This window comes from Geotrypetes seraphini, chromosome 5, assembly GCF_902459505.1.
Source record: "Geotrypetes seraphini chromosome 5, aGeoSer1.1, whole genome shotgun sequence".
Lineage (NCBI taxonomy): Eukaryota > Metazoa > Chordata > Amphibia > Gymnophiona > Dermophiidae > Geotrypetes > Geotrypetes seraphini.
Genome location: NC_047088.1, coordinates 61,906,721 through 61,919,820, shown reverse-complemented (window position 1 = coordinate 61,919,820; position 13,100 = coordinate 61,906,721). Strand labels below are relative to the sequence as shown.

The 13,100-nt window shown below is 43.1% G+C and overlaps 1 protein-coding gene across 8 annotated transcripts in view; it reads right to left on the bottom strand.

Moving 5' to 3' along the window:
- Window positions 1-12,235, bottom strand: part of ZNF185 (zinc finger protein 185 with LIM domain) — a 171,398-nt gene extending 159,163 nt beyond the window's left edge. For 4 of the 8 annotated variants that reach the window (XM_033946208.1, XM_033946209.1, XM_033946211.1 and 1 more), the window contains exon 1: window positions 11,697-12,230. The gene's annotated coding sequence lies outside the window, so the exon portion shown is untranslated. Of the gene's footprint in view, window positions 1-11,696 lie in introns of all 8 variants that reach the window. The other 4 variants (XM_033946215.1, XM_033946214.1, XM_033946210.1 and 1 more) reach the window with 4 other exon arrangements.
- Between the last annotated feature and the right edge of the window lie 865 nt (window positions 12,236-13,100).

Here is a 13,100-nt window from a genome sequence, read left to right as displayed (position 1 = left end):
TAAATTAACGACTGAAAACAGCTAATCATAAACTATATTAATTCCCTCCTTTACTAACGCGTAGTGCGGGTTTTATCATCAGCAGCTGTGGTAACTTCTCCGATGTTCATAATGGCGTTGGAGCAGTTACCGCCGCTGCCGGCGCTAAAACCTGTGCTACACGTTAGTAAAGGAGGGGGGTAAGTTAGTCCAATAAAAAAGGTATTTTTTCCCTTTATGTTTTTGTTTTATTTTTACATATTACCTTAAGAACATAAGAACATAAGAAATTGCCCCCGCTGAGTCAGACCAGAGGTCCATCTTGCTCAGCGGTCCGCTCCCGCGGCGGCCCATCAGGCCTAGTGCCTGAACAGTGGTCCCTGATTAATTTTGTAACTTACCTCTAATCCCATCCCTATAATCAACCTCTACTGTTATCTGTACCCCTCAATCCCTTTGTCTTCCAAGTACCTATCCAAAGCTTCTTTGAACCCCTGTAGCGTGCTCCTGTTTATCACATCCTCCGATAGTGCGTTCCATGTATCCACCACCCTCTGTGTGAAAAAGAACTTCCTGGCGTTTGTTCTAAACCTCTCCCCTTTCAATTTCTCTGAGTGCCCTCTTGTACTTCTTGATCCCCTTAATTTGAAAAATCTGTCCCTGTCCACTTTTTCTATACCCTTCATGATCTTGAAGGTTTCTATCATGTCTCCTCTAAGTCTCCGCTTTTCCAGGGAGAAAAGCCTTAGCTTTTTCAGTCTGTCAGTATATGAGAGGTCCTCCATGCCCTTTATTAGCTTAGTTGCTCTTCTCTGGACCCTCTCAAGTACCTCCATGTCCTTCTTGAGGTACGGCGACCAGAACTGAACACAGTACCTTGAAGAGTGAACTAACACAGCCACTACACCATTTTACTTAAAATGCAATAAACACAAATCATAATCTAATTTCAAGATATGAATTCAGTATCACTGTCTAAGGAGAGGTCTTAACTGATTGAATCCAGAAAACCAAGCATAGTCTGGCCTAAAGCCTGGATGGGGAATGACCAGCTGTTGTAGTCTATAGAGGGCAATGACAAATTACATTACATTACATTAATGACTTCTATTCTGCCCGTACCTTGCAGTTCTGGGTGGATTACAAAAGAAACAGCTGGACATTTCCAGGAGAATTACAAGAAGATTGGGGAATTACAAGTTAGGGTTTAGGATATAGAAAAGATGACTGGGCTATTCCAGTAGATATACAATTTGGGGAGCTGTACAAATAGGAGATTTTGCAATTCCAGTAAATATACAATTTGGGAAGCAGTTGACATGCTTGAGGCTTTGAAGAGAAAGAATAACTGGAGATGAGGAGAGGTTTGGGGGGGAATTACACGGAGGGGAAGACCAGAGTTAAGACATCTGAATAAATTTTTTGAATAGCAGGGTTTTGATTTCTTTTCGAAAAGATTTGAAGTCGCTCGTTGTTATCAGCAAGTTGGAGATGGTATGGTCAAGTTTCGCTGCTTGCGTCGCTAGTAGGTTGTCAAACATCTTCTTGCGCTGAGTGCCTTGTAGTATTCCACCAGGAAAAAGATATAGGTACTGAGAGGGATTATGATTATATAGTCCTTAGTACTAGCGTTACCATATGGCTCCTGAAAAATGAGGACAGATTGAGATATCCAGGTTTTACTTCCAATGCTTTCAATGGAAATAAAGCCCAGCTGTCTCAATCTGTCCTCTTTATCTGGAGTCATATGGTAACCCTACTCAGTACCCAGAAATGAGTAGAAAAAGAACAAGCTAACCATAGGCCATTTTGTTTCTCCACCGGTTAAAGGATGTAAATTTAAAAGACATCATAGAAACATAGAAATAGATGGCAGATAAGGGCCACGGCCCATCTAGTCTGCCCACTCTAATGACCCTCAACATCTTTTTCTCACATCATCAATGATCATCAACATCTTTTTCTCACATCAGGCAGCACTATGGGGTAAAGATCTGGAACAATTGCTTATGCCTACTTACGGGGAATTTAGGAAGCACCTAAAGACATATCTGTTCCTGAAGTATTTAGATAACTGACCTGGACAATCTTACTCCACAATAACTGATCTCTTGAGCTGTTATCACTAGCTTTTAACTTTGTTAATTCTACTCAATTTGTAGCATCTTTTAGGGGTCCTTTTATCAAGGCGCAGTAGGGGGGTTTACCGCACGTTAAACTGCCTGCCGCGCTAGTCGCTAACGCCTCCATTGACCAGGCGTTAGTTTTTTTGCTTGCTGCGGGGGTTAGCGCGTGGTGAAATTTCCGATGCGCTAACCCCGCTAGCACGGCTCGATAAAAGGACCCCTTAATCTTTGTAAACCACATAGAACTTAACGGTCCTGTGGTATATAAACTGTTATTATTATATACTGTATGTATGTATGTAACTGTGTCCTGTTCTGTATTTTGTATGCAACCTGTTCTGAACTCTTCTGGGAGAAAGGACTATAAAACCAAATAAATCAATCAATAGCAGGAAGCATGCATTTTTAGCATTTATTTTCTCTCCTCAGTGTGAAAGTCCAAGAAAAATTGGTTTTGCTTCATATGGAAATATTTGTCTCAATTAGCTAGGCAGAAAACCAACAGCCGTCTCTGTCCCAAAAATATTTCAAGGCATAGGCCTGAGAGCCAGAGAACCTGGTCAACTCTGCTAGTCATGATTCTCCAAGCCTGGATACCCCTTTACTTCTGAACTTTGCTGACTGTGATGATTTTTTGTTTTCTAATTCTTTGCTGGCAGAGCCTGTAGAACTCCACTGGCTGTGACAAAACCACAAGAGACGGTTCATAGACAACACTGCGAAAAACAAAGACGCGCGCCGACAACTGAGCGCAAGATGGAGGCGCGCGCCGCAGAAAATTACTGTTTTTAGGGGCTCCGATGGGGGGTTTTGTTGGGTAACCCCCCCAGTTTACTTAATAGAGATTGCGCCGGCGTTGTGGGGGGTTTGGGGGGTTGTAACCCCCCACATTTTACTGTAAACTTAACTTTTCCCCTAAAAACAGGGAAAAAGTTAAGTTTTCAGTAAAATGTGGGGGGTTACAACCCCCCAAACCCCCCACAACGCCCCCACAACGCGGCGCGATCTCTATTAAGTAAAGTGGGGGGTTCCCTCCCACGTCCCCCCATCGGAGCCCTAAAAACAGTAATTTTCTGCGGCGCGCGCCTCCGCGCTGTGCTCAATTGTCTGCGCGCGCCTTTGTCCCGCCGCGCTTTTGACCTGACACCCAAGAGGTTCATAGACAACACCGTGAAACTGCGCTCAATTGTCTGCGCGCGCCTTTGTCCCGGCGCGCTTTTGACCTGACACCCAAGAGACACACATTCCAAATAGCATAATTACAGCACGCACACACATCCATCTATCCCATTCTACATTTCGATGAGCAATATTAAAAAAACAAATACAATAAACACAATATCACACCTATCTTGTGAATCAGCACAAATATTGACCAATGATTCACTTCCTCTATTGCAAGAGTTTTAAACTTCCCTTTCTGCTTCATAAGGATTCTACATCTCATGATACACATGATTTTCTTGCTAATCCAAGCAGATATTTTGAGAAGCACACAGCAAAACAATTACTGCCCCCCTCTTTTATCAAGCAGCATGAGCTAAATGCCAGGCTGCCCATTCTATTTCTATGGGCAGTTTGGCATTTAGCTCACATTGCTCGGCAGTGCAGTTTGATACGGGGGAGGGGGGTTATGTTGGATGTTTTTTTTTTAAGATTTTAGGAGGCCAAACATCCTGTGTGAAAGGATGTATGATGGAAAGGGGCCTTTATATTCACTTGTGGCATCAACTTTGCAGTCACATAGAGACATCAAAACACAATCTATGCATAGCTTTTTGCATTAACTTAATATAACCACGGCAACAACTAACACAGTCCAGCTCCATAACTCCGTTCAAAGAATTCCTCCCTTTCTGTAGTGGGTTCTCCAGAAAGAAGAATATAGGATACTAAAGAAATGCTCTGGCAGATCCTTTACTCCTGGTAAAATTCTGTGCATCTTTCCATCACTTCATTCTGCTCCTGGATCCAACATCTCCATCCTCCCCTTTCACCTCCTGTGTATCTCTCTCTCCCTCTCATCTACCCCCATGTCCAACACCTTTCTCTCTCTCCCTTCCTTGTGCCCTGTGCCAAATCTCTCTATCCCCCTCCATGCACCATCTCTTCCTCTCCTCCATTATTTGCAATTTAATCTTCTTCCCTCACCATGCATGTCTCCCTCTACTCTCCCATCTTTCTTTCTTCTCACCCTCCCCTTTCCTCCCACTGTGCCACCAGATTTTCTTCCTTTTACCTCTTCCCTCCCCCGTGCCATCAGATATCCTTCCTCTCCTTCCCTATACTCCAAGACTTGCTTCTTTGGGTCGCAGCATCAGCAGTGACTCACATTCTGTCTGCCGCTAACTTGGAAGTCCCCCCTCTACCGCAAAGAGACTTTCGAGTCAGCGGCAGACAGCATGTAGGAATTGTTGCCAATACTACAATGAGATTAGAAACATAGAAACATAGAAGATGACGGCAGATAAGGGCCATAGCCCATCAGGTCTGCCCACTCTACTGACCCACCCCCAAGTCTACTATCCTAGGGATTCCACTCCTGGTGACAGGTTCCCTTGGCTTAACCCTCTAAGGGATCCCACATGGGCATCCCATTTGCTCTTAAATTCTTGCACGCTGTTTGCCTCGATCACCTGCACCGGGAGCTCGTTCCAAGGATCAACCACTCTCTCGGTGAAGAAATATTTCCTGGTGTCGCCATGAAATTTCCCGCCCCTGAGTTTGAGCGGATGCCCTCTTGTGGCTGAGGGTCCTTTGAGAAAGAGAATCTGATTCAGCCCCCGCCTCCAATTCGATGCTGATTCACGTCTCCGACCTATACAGTAGCGGTAAATAGGCTGCTTGGCAGCCTGCTTGCCAGGGCTTCCCTCTGCTGCATCATCAGTGATGCAGCAGAGGAAAGTGAATTACTGAATTGATTCGAATGAATTGTGCAGCACTACTGTGTACCCCCAACATGAGGCTCGGTACCGCATGTTGCAAAACACTGTTGTAAAAGATGTTTAATATAAGAATAATCTGTGGCTCCCCTGTATGTCAAATTACATTTTGGGAACCGCTGGTTTAGCAGATATGTAGCTTTGCACCTTATATAATGGAAGGTTTTGTAGGCCAGCATTAGGCCCTAAAAAATAGAGCATTTGTTGATGGGTAGCCAGTGAGCTGAGAGTAGTGCCATTTTGACACCCAATCTCAGAAGATCCTCTTGCAATTTTTCACAATCCTCTCACGATTTAACAACTTTGAATAACTTTGTGTCATCAGCAAATTTAATTATCTCATTTGTGCTTAGCAAAGATAGTCAAAGAGTCATTATACAACGGTGGCAACTGCTGCTTGAATCAAGAATACACTCATACTTTAGTCCATGATTGTCAGTCACAGGACTGTTGTAATTGTTAGTAGTTGCAGTTGTTAAAAATTAAGAAAAAAAAAATCTCCAGGTAGCCCTAGGGTCTAACTGGGGTAGAAAGCCAAAAGGAGAAGGAGGAAATTGCCAAATTCAAAACAATCCTAGGAAGAACTAACAGAGCCTAGTTTTTAGAATTCATGTACATATATAAGCATATATTTGGAATTTATAGAAAGCCTTGTTAAGATCATTTTGGATTCTATGATATTCTGAAAATTTGATGTGGATTAAGGCCTTATTTAAAAAAAGGGATTTCCAATTCTTTGCCTATGTAAAAAAATCTTTCTTGAATGAGGTGTCTCATGCCACAGTTTGCTAAAAATATTTCGTTTTTGAAAAGTTTCTCCTGCCGCGATCCATCACCCCCCTCGCGATTAACATTGGGCAAGTAGAGAGCCCAAGCTCTCCTGGCCCCGGCGACCACTCCCCCCGTGACTCGTTCGGGCCAGGAGGGAGCCCAAGCCCTCCTGGCCCCGGCGACCCCCCTGCAGCTAAATGAATGGGCCAGGAGGGAGCCCAAACCCTCCTGGCCCCGAACGAGTTGTGGAGGGGGGTGGTCGCCGGGGCCAGGAGGGCTTGGGCTCTCTCCTGGCCCGATATTAATCAGCGGGGCAAGAAGGCTTGTGCTCCCTCTTGCCCCGATATCGTCAGGGGTGCCGCGGTTGGCCGGGGCAAGAGGGCTTGAGCTCCCTCTTGCCCCGATGTTGTCGGGAGGGGGGGGGGCTCGCGGTTCGACATGGCAGGAGGGCTTGGGCACCCTTCTGCCTGGATAGTTGTGGGGGTGGGGGGGGATTCTGTAACCGGTGTTGTTTTTGACAGACACCGGTTACAGAATCCAGCTTTTAGGTGAAGGACTGGCTCCTCCTTCGCCTAAAAGCCCTTCTGTTGGACGTTTGGGGCTTAGGCATTTTTTTGTTTCATTATGGCTAAAAAGTGTAGACGTCGTGTAGGTGTACTTGTAGACATAGTGGAGATTGGGCGTTTAGGCAGAGGAAGGCCATAATCAAAACAAGGACATTTGTTTTGGTTATGGACACTTTCCCTGCTTCTGCGATGAACATTTAAGGACTTAGGCCAAAAGGGGACTTAGATGCTTTTTTTGATTATGCCATGTTTCATCAGATAGTGCAAGTTTGAATGACCAAGAAAACACCTTGTAACTATACGCCAACACGCTGTTAGGAAGCTTGTGCTTGCTCTCAGATCACTGAGTGTGGATCTGTTCTGTCCTATTTTTCATGGGATTCCTTTCCTTTTATGTAAATTTTAGTATTGTAAACCACATTAATCCACTCGATGGAAAAGGCAGTATATAAAGCATCAATAAACCATAAACTGGAGGTCTTCACTTTTCAGAGATTTCCATGTTGCACCTTTCATAAGAATTTTAATATACACTAGTACAATTTTAAATAAACAACAAATAGTCCTTAACACTACTAAAACTGTTGTATCTCTCTACAGACAATAAAAGAATAGTTTAGAAACAGAAGCCCAGTAAATATTATACTTGGGAGGAATTAACTATTTCTTATATAAATAGGTTGTATACTTGTTGAATCTTTGAATGCCTTGTGCAATATCCAAGAGAGCTAAGAGTTAACCTTATAGTCTCACCAATCTATCAGACATTCCACCAGAAATCTTTTCCATTTAAAATTCCCTGCCTGCAACAATATAAAGCCTACCTTATCCATCCAATATCAGTTAGCAAAATCCTAGAACCAATTATCACTTACACTACGATCTTGTAACAACTATCTCAGGTTCAGAAAACTTTGAAAGCATTTCTGTGCCAAGACAGGGAGTTAACCCTGAACTAACCAAAAAGGTAATTGTAAAAGCTCTTTTCTAAATTGTCTAATACAGTTCTGGGACATAACGATGAGCCAACGATGAACTACTTAAACTTGTAACTATATATTTGTAACTATGACCTAACTGTATTAATAACTGTACTGATCTACCTGTACTAGCATCTCTATTGAATGTCCATGTCAAACTGTCCATTTAACTTTCTGGGTAACTGACTCAACCTCTTGTTATGTAATCCGACCTTGAACCGAATAGGTAAAAGAGGAATAGAAAACCTGATGTAACATAACTTAACATATTAAGAGTCACCTAATCTTAGAGCTCTGTATTCAAATACCTACATCTACTGTTTAATGCGGAAATAACTCAAAATCTGCCTTGGGCTTAGCCTCACCATCCATGTTCTTAATCTGCCTTGGGCTTAGCCTATCCATCCATGCGCTTTCCCAAAAGCTAGGCCCAAGGCAGATTTTGAGCAAGGTAGAAACCATGCAGAATCAGGAGCCAGATGTGGAGCAGGAATTAGGGTGGAACAGGAATCAAAAGTAGAGCAGAACCAATGGTTGTGCAGGAATCAAGCATGAAACATGAACCAGTGGTAAAGCAGGAATCAAGCAGAAAGATTCCAGAGGCAGGCCATATTGGCCAAAACATGTGCATATCGAGCCACCGCACAGACTTTTATGAGTTATGAATAAACTGCACACCAACATTACTACGTATCTCCACTGTGGTTTGTTCAGCTCTCAATAGCAGACCATGGACTCTTCTTCCAGGAACTTGTCCAAACCTTTTTTACCCAGACATGCTAACCGCTGTTACCACATCCTTTGGCAATGAGTTCCCTAGAGCTTAACTATTCTATGAGTGAAAAAATATTTCTTCCTAGTCTTTGTACTTTTGGAAACGTGAAAAATCAATTCACTTTTACCCATTCTATGCCACTTAGGATTTGGTGGACCTCAATCATGTCCCCCCCCCCCCCCCTTAGCCATCTTATTTTCTTTTCAATCTTTCTTCATGTGAGAGGAATTCCATCCCCTTTTTCATTTTGGTCCTTCTTTTTTTAATTTTGCTATATCTTTTTTGAGATATGGTGACCAGAACTGAATGCAGTACTCAAGATGAGGTCACATCATGGCATGGTAAAGAGGTATTATCATAATCTTGGTCTTATTTAACATCCCTTTCTTAATAATTCCTAACATCCCATTTGCTTTTTTGGCTACCACCACTTATTGGACAGATTTCAGCATAGTGTCTATAGTGACAACAAGATCTTTTTCTTGGGTGCTGACTCCTAAGGTGAACCCTAGCTTCAGGTAATTATGATTTGGATTATTCTTCCCAATGTGCATCACTTTGCATTTATCTACATTTCACCTGCATTTGGATGCCCCCCAGTCTTCCAATTTCCTAAGATCTTCCTCCAATTTTTCACAGTCCATATGTGTTTTAACAACTCTGAATAGTTTTGTATCATCTGCAAATTTAATTACCTCACTTGTCTTTCCAAATTTGTGATCATTTATAAATATGTTAAATAGCACCAATACAGAATCCTGTGGCACTCCACTTTGTACCCTCCTACATTGAGAAAAATGGCCATATAACCCTACCTACCCTCTGTTGTCTGTTCAATAACCAATTCCTAATCCATAACAAAACATTGTCTCCTATTCCATGGCAAGCAATTGATGCTTTAATTCAGGCACATCTTATAGAATTGCCTTCTTGTATTTTACTTTTAAGATGAACTCATATCATTGAAAGAACTCCACCTCAGACAAATAAAAAATGCAACCATTCTTGAAACAAGACTAGACTAGTCTTTGGGACTGATAGCAGGCTGGAAAAAGTGCTATTATTACACAGCTGAATCTCTTTGAAAGTACTCAGACTTCACTGTCACAATATTCTGATTGGGAAAGCTCATCACATTTTCTGGAGCGTCTCCATAGCACAGTGTATCGCAAACTGTGTACCACAGCACAGATTTCAGGTGTTCCACGAGATGCTGGCGAGGAGGAGAGGCACCAGCTGCCTGCTTAAAGGATTTGACGCTCACAGTGAGAAGCACGTCCTGTAGGCAGTCAGCAGGGGCCTCTCCTCCTCTCTGCACTTCTCCTTCTCCAGCACCCCCCCTTCAGCAGTAATAGGCTCAGGGCCGCAGCTGGAGGGCGTTCGCGCATGGGCGGACGTCAGCGTGATGATGTCGCACATGCGCGTGACATCCCATCAACACCCGCGCATTTACGGATGCCCTCCCGCCGCAGCCCTGTGTTTTGTGTGCCGCAGCTTCAAAACGTTTGCGGCGCGCTGCCATAGCTCTTCCATCAACCTGTCAGATTGCAGGAAAGTCATATTATAATCCTCACTTCATGCTCAATGGCGTAGTGAGGGCGAGAGGTGCCCGGGGCGGTGGCGCTCCTCCCCCGCTCTCTTTGCCCCCACCTCCACATGCTCCTTCCTGTCTCCTCCTACCGCGAGTGCACCGCTTCCATTCCCCCGTACCTCTGTAGTCTTCCTAATACGACAGCAGGTTGGGGGGTTGCTGCTCATGCCTGGAATGTTACAGAGGTACTGGGGAAGGAAAGCGGCATGCACACACAGCAGTTGGGGGAGGAACAGGGTGGCGGGGTGGATCACCCCCCCCATTACTATGGCACTGCTCACACTGGCTGATAGCAGTACTAGTGACTAAGGCCCTCTTTTACTGAAGTGCGCTAATTGATTTAGCGCGTGCTAAACGCTAATGCGTGCATGTTAGTTTGTGGAGGCGTTAGCATTTAGCGCGCGCTAATCGGTTAGCACACCTTAGTAAAAGAGGGGGTAAGAATGGTAAAATAAAAGTATGGCATCCTAGATTCATCATTACCCAGTAATGCCTGACTACAGCGTGCATTAACACGAGAATATGCTAATGACGCCAGACTATGGATTGACAAATTCAGAACATTTATAACTATATTTCAACCAAATCCATAATAAAATATGGAACTGCACAACACAAGACTACAAAATGGTAATACATCCGCTCAACACATGGACTACAAGTATAAGTAAAACATAATCTTAAACCTACAGTTCAAAGTCTGACCAATTATACCGTATCGCATTGCTCTGGCTAGAACAAAAATGATATCTTCATTCACCATTTCTTTAATGTTCATTCAAGGAGACAGAAGAATGCAAATTGCTTGTTTGGAGTCAATGAGGCAACAGGCTGACTCAAGGCCAGTGAAGACAACAAAATCCTGCTGCGCCCCACTATCCAAGTTTTATTACAAATCTGATGAAACGCTTATAAAATATTTCTAAGCGATTTACATTAAGGGCTCCTTTTATTAAGGTGGGCTAGCGTTTTTAGCGCACGCACAAAATTACCACGCGCTAAACCGCACGGTACGCTTCTAGAATAACACCAGCTCAATGCTGGCGTTAAGGTCTAACGCGCGTGGCAATTTAGCGCGCGTTAAGGCCCTAACGCACCTTAGTAAAAGGAGCCCTAAAAGTTAGGGTTAAGACATAAACTCACTTACTAGAGGTATAGGGAAAGAGGGTAGAACTACAATTGTAATAGGAAAGTAATACAATAAAGTTAAAAGTGTTAAGGAGGGTTGGGCGGCAGCCTCATAAAGGCTAGTTCGTTCCTATAATAAAGGCTAATTTATAGCTGTAATTGCATCTAAAGTCAGTTCCTGAATTTAATTCTGAAAAGCGTCACTAAAAATGAATCTTTTAAGGGTGCTTTTGAATTTATCTAGTCGCACTTCTTCTCTTATGAATGATGGGAGGTGATTCCATGTTTGCCGCGCTTCAGGTTCAATTACACCATAAAACCGATCACGTTCCATTTATAATAGACGCAAATGTGCCTTTTCATTCACAAAGGCCATTTCATTTTATTGTTTGCTTTTGTTTTCAGTGTAAACTCTTCTGGAGGACGTAAAGGGGGAGAGGATCGGAAGCTAGGTGATTTGCTTATATGGAACTGTTGCGCACAAGAAGATTGATTAATTGTGTTTATGATTCAACTGTTATCACCCAATGGCCCTGTGTTGACAGCTAAAGAAAACTGGGAAAGATAATGCACTGAGCCCTGCAGCTGAGCAAGAAGTATAGAGCAAAATGACTGGAAAAATCATTGCATGGGCCACTCAGACGATCTGAATTGAGATGTTCTCTCTGTGCAGAAACGGAACAAAACAAAAAGTCCCATCTGATCAAGTGGACTCTGATCCTTGAAAGCTGTTGCCTCAATACAATGGTTGGCCTAAAAGGTACCACCTACTTGTGTCAATAATGTCCCATTTGACTGTGATACAATGCTCTCTTGTTATCTGACCTTTTGCCCTTACCTGCAGAGTGTTCCCAAAGCGGTAGCTTTCTGAAGGCAGATTCTGAAAGCACCCAGCGTAGTCTCTCAAATCCAAATCCTCTGGCAACTCTTTTGCAAGTGTACTCACACTCTCTGTACCTCACCTGCCGAGGTAAAGTCTACCTACTGCTGCTGAGATGAAAGCTCCAAAGCTCCGTTCACAAATCACACCCTGTATTTGGGGAGGAGGAGGTTATGAGTAAGGTGTGCTGTGCCCTTCAGGGAATGAAACAGGTTTCTCTGCTTGGTTCCCCTCTCAGTTGCTTCTCTCTCTTTGGCAGTAGGTGGCTGTGCTTTATACATTCCTCACATTCCCTGACAGGCGACACTCACAGTCTTAACTATACTGTTGTGAAAACCAAACATTCTCAATCCTCTTTATGGTTAAATTCTTCTACGGTTGTTTTACAGCAGTGCATAAATACCTGAACATGCAAGACTTCCTCAATCCTATAAACTTACGTTTTGGAAGGTCACAAAAACTGTTTGTCTGTTTTTTTCTGCTTATTTTAATTGAAAGGCAAAAACCTCCCACAAAAAAACCTGAAAAGATCACAAGTCCCCTAATTCTATATAGTATGCCACTAGTTAGTCACACTATTCCCTCTAAGCCAGAGGTCTCAAACTCCAACCCTTTGCAGGGCCACATTTTGGATTTGTAGGTACTTGAGAGGGCTGCAGAAAAAATAGTTAATGTCTTATTAAAGAAATGACAATTTTGCATGAGGTAAAACTCTTTATAGTTTATAAATCTTTCCTTTTGGCTGTCTTAATAATACTATTGTAATTTATAGCTAAAGAGACATATATGATCAAGAAACTATTTTATTATACTTTTGTGATTATGATAAAACATACCGAGGGCCTCAAAATAGTACCTGGCAGACTGCAAGTTTGAGACCACTGCTCTAAGCTGAGCGGGAAACCTCCAATTGCATTGCTGCAAGTAGGGGATGGCGCTTCAATATTGTATTTTCAGTTACTAGGGGCAGGCAGGTTCCCTGGAGTCCTGCTGAGCTTACACTCATTACTGAAAATGTGATAGTGAAACACCACCCCCTACTGGTGGGACTGTATATGGAGGACCCTCGCTAAGCTTAGAGGAAACAAGGTTAGGCATCTAACTATAGGCACACAAATGGAAGTTAGACATCCAAATGGTCATTAGATGCTTAAGTGCTAGCATTGTTCAATACACGCAAAATATCTATGCCATTAAAAATAAAAATAAATAAAACCCAGCAGAAGCCCTGACTGTCAGGGCTCTGCACCAACTCAACCGTTCACTGAGCGATTGAGTCGGTGAGTTTGCATGCAAATGATTTTTACCTCCGTGCAAATCATTTGCATGCAAACTTGATAGTGAATCAATCGCTGTTTGAAA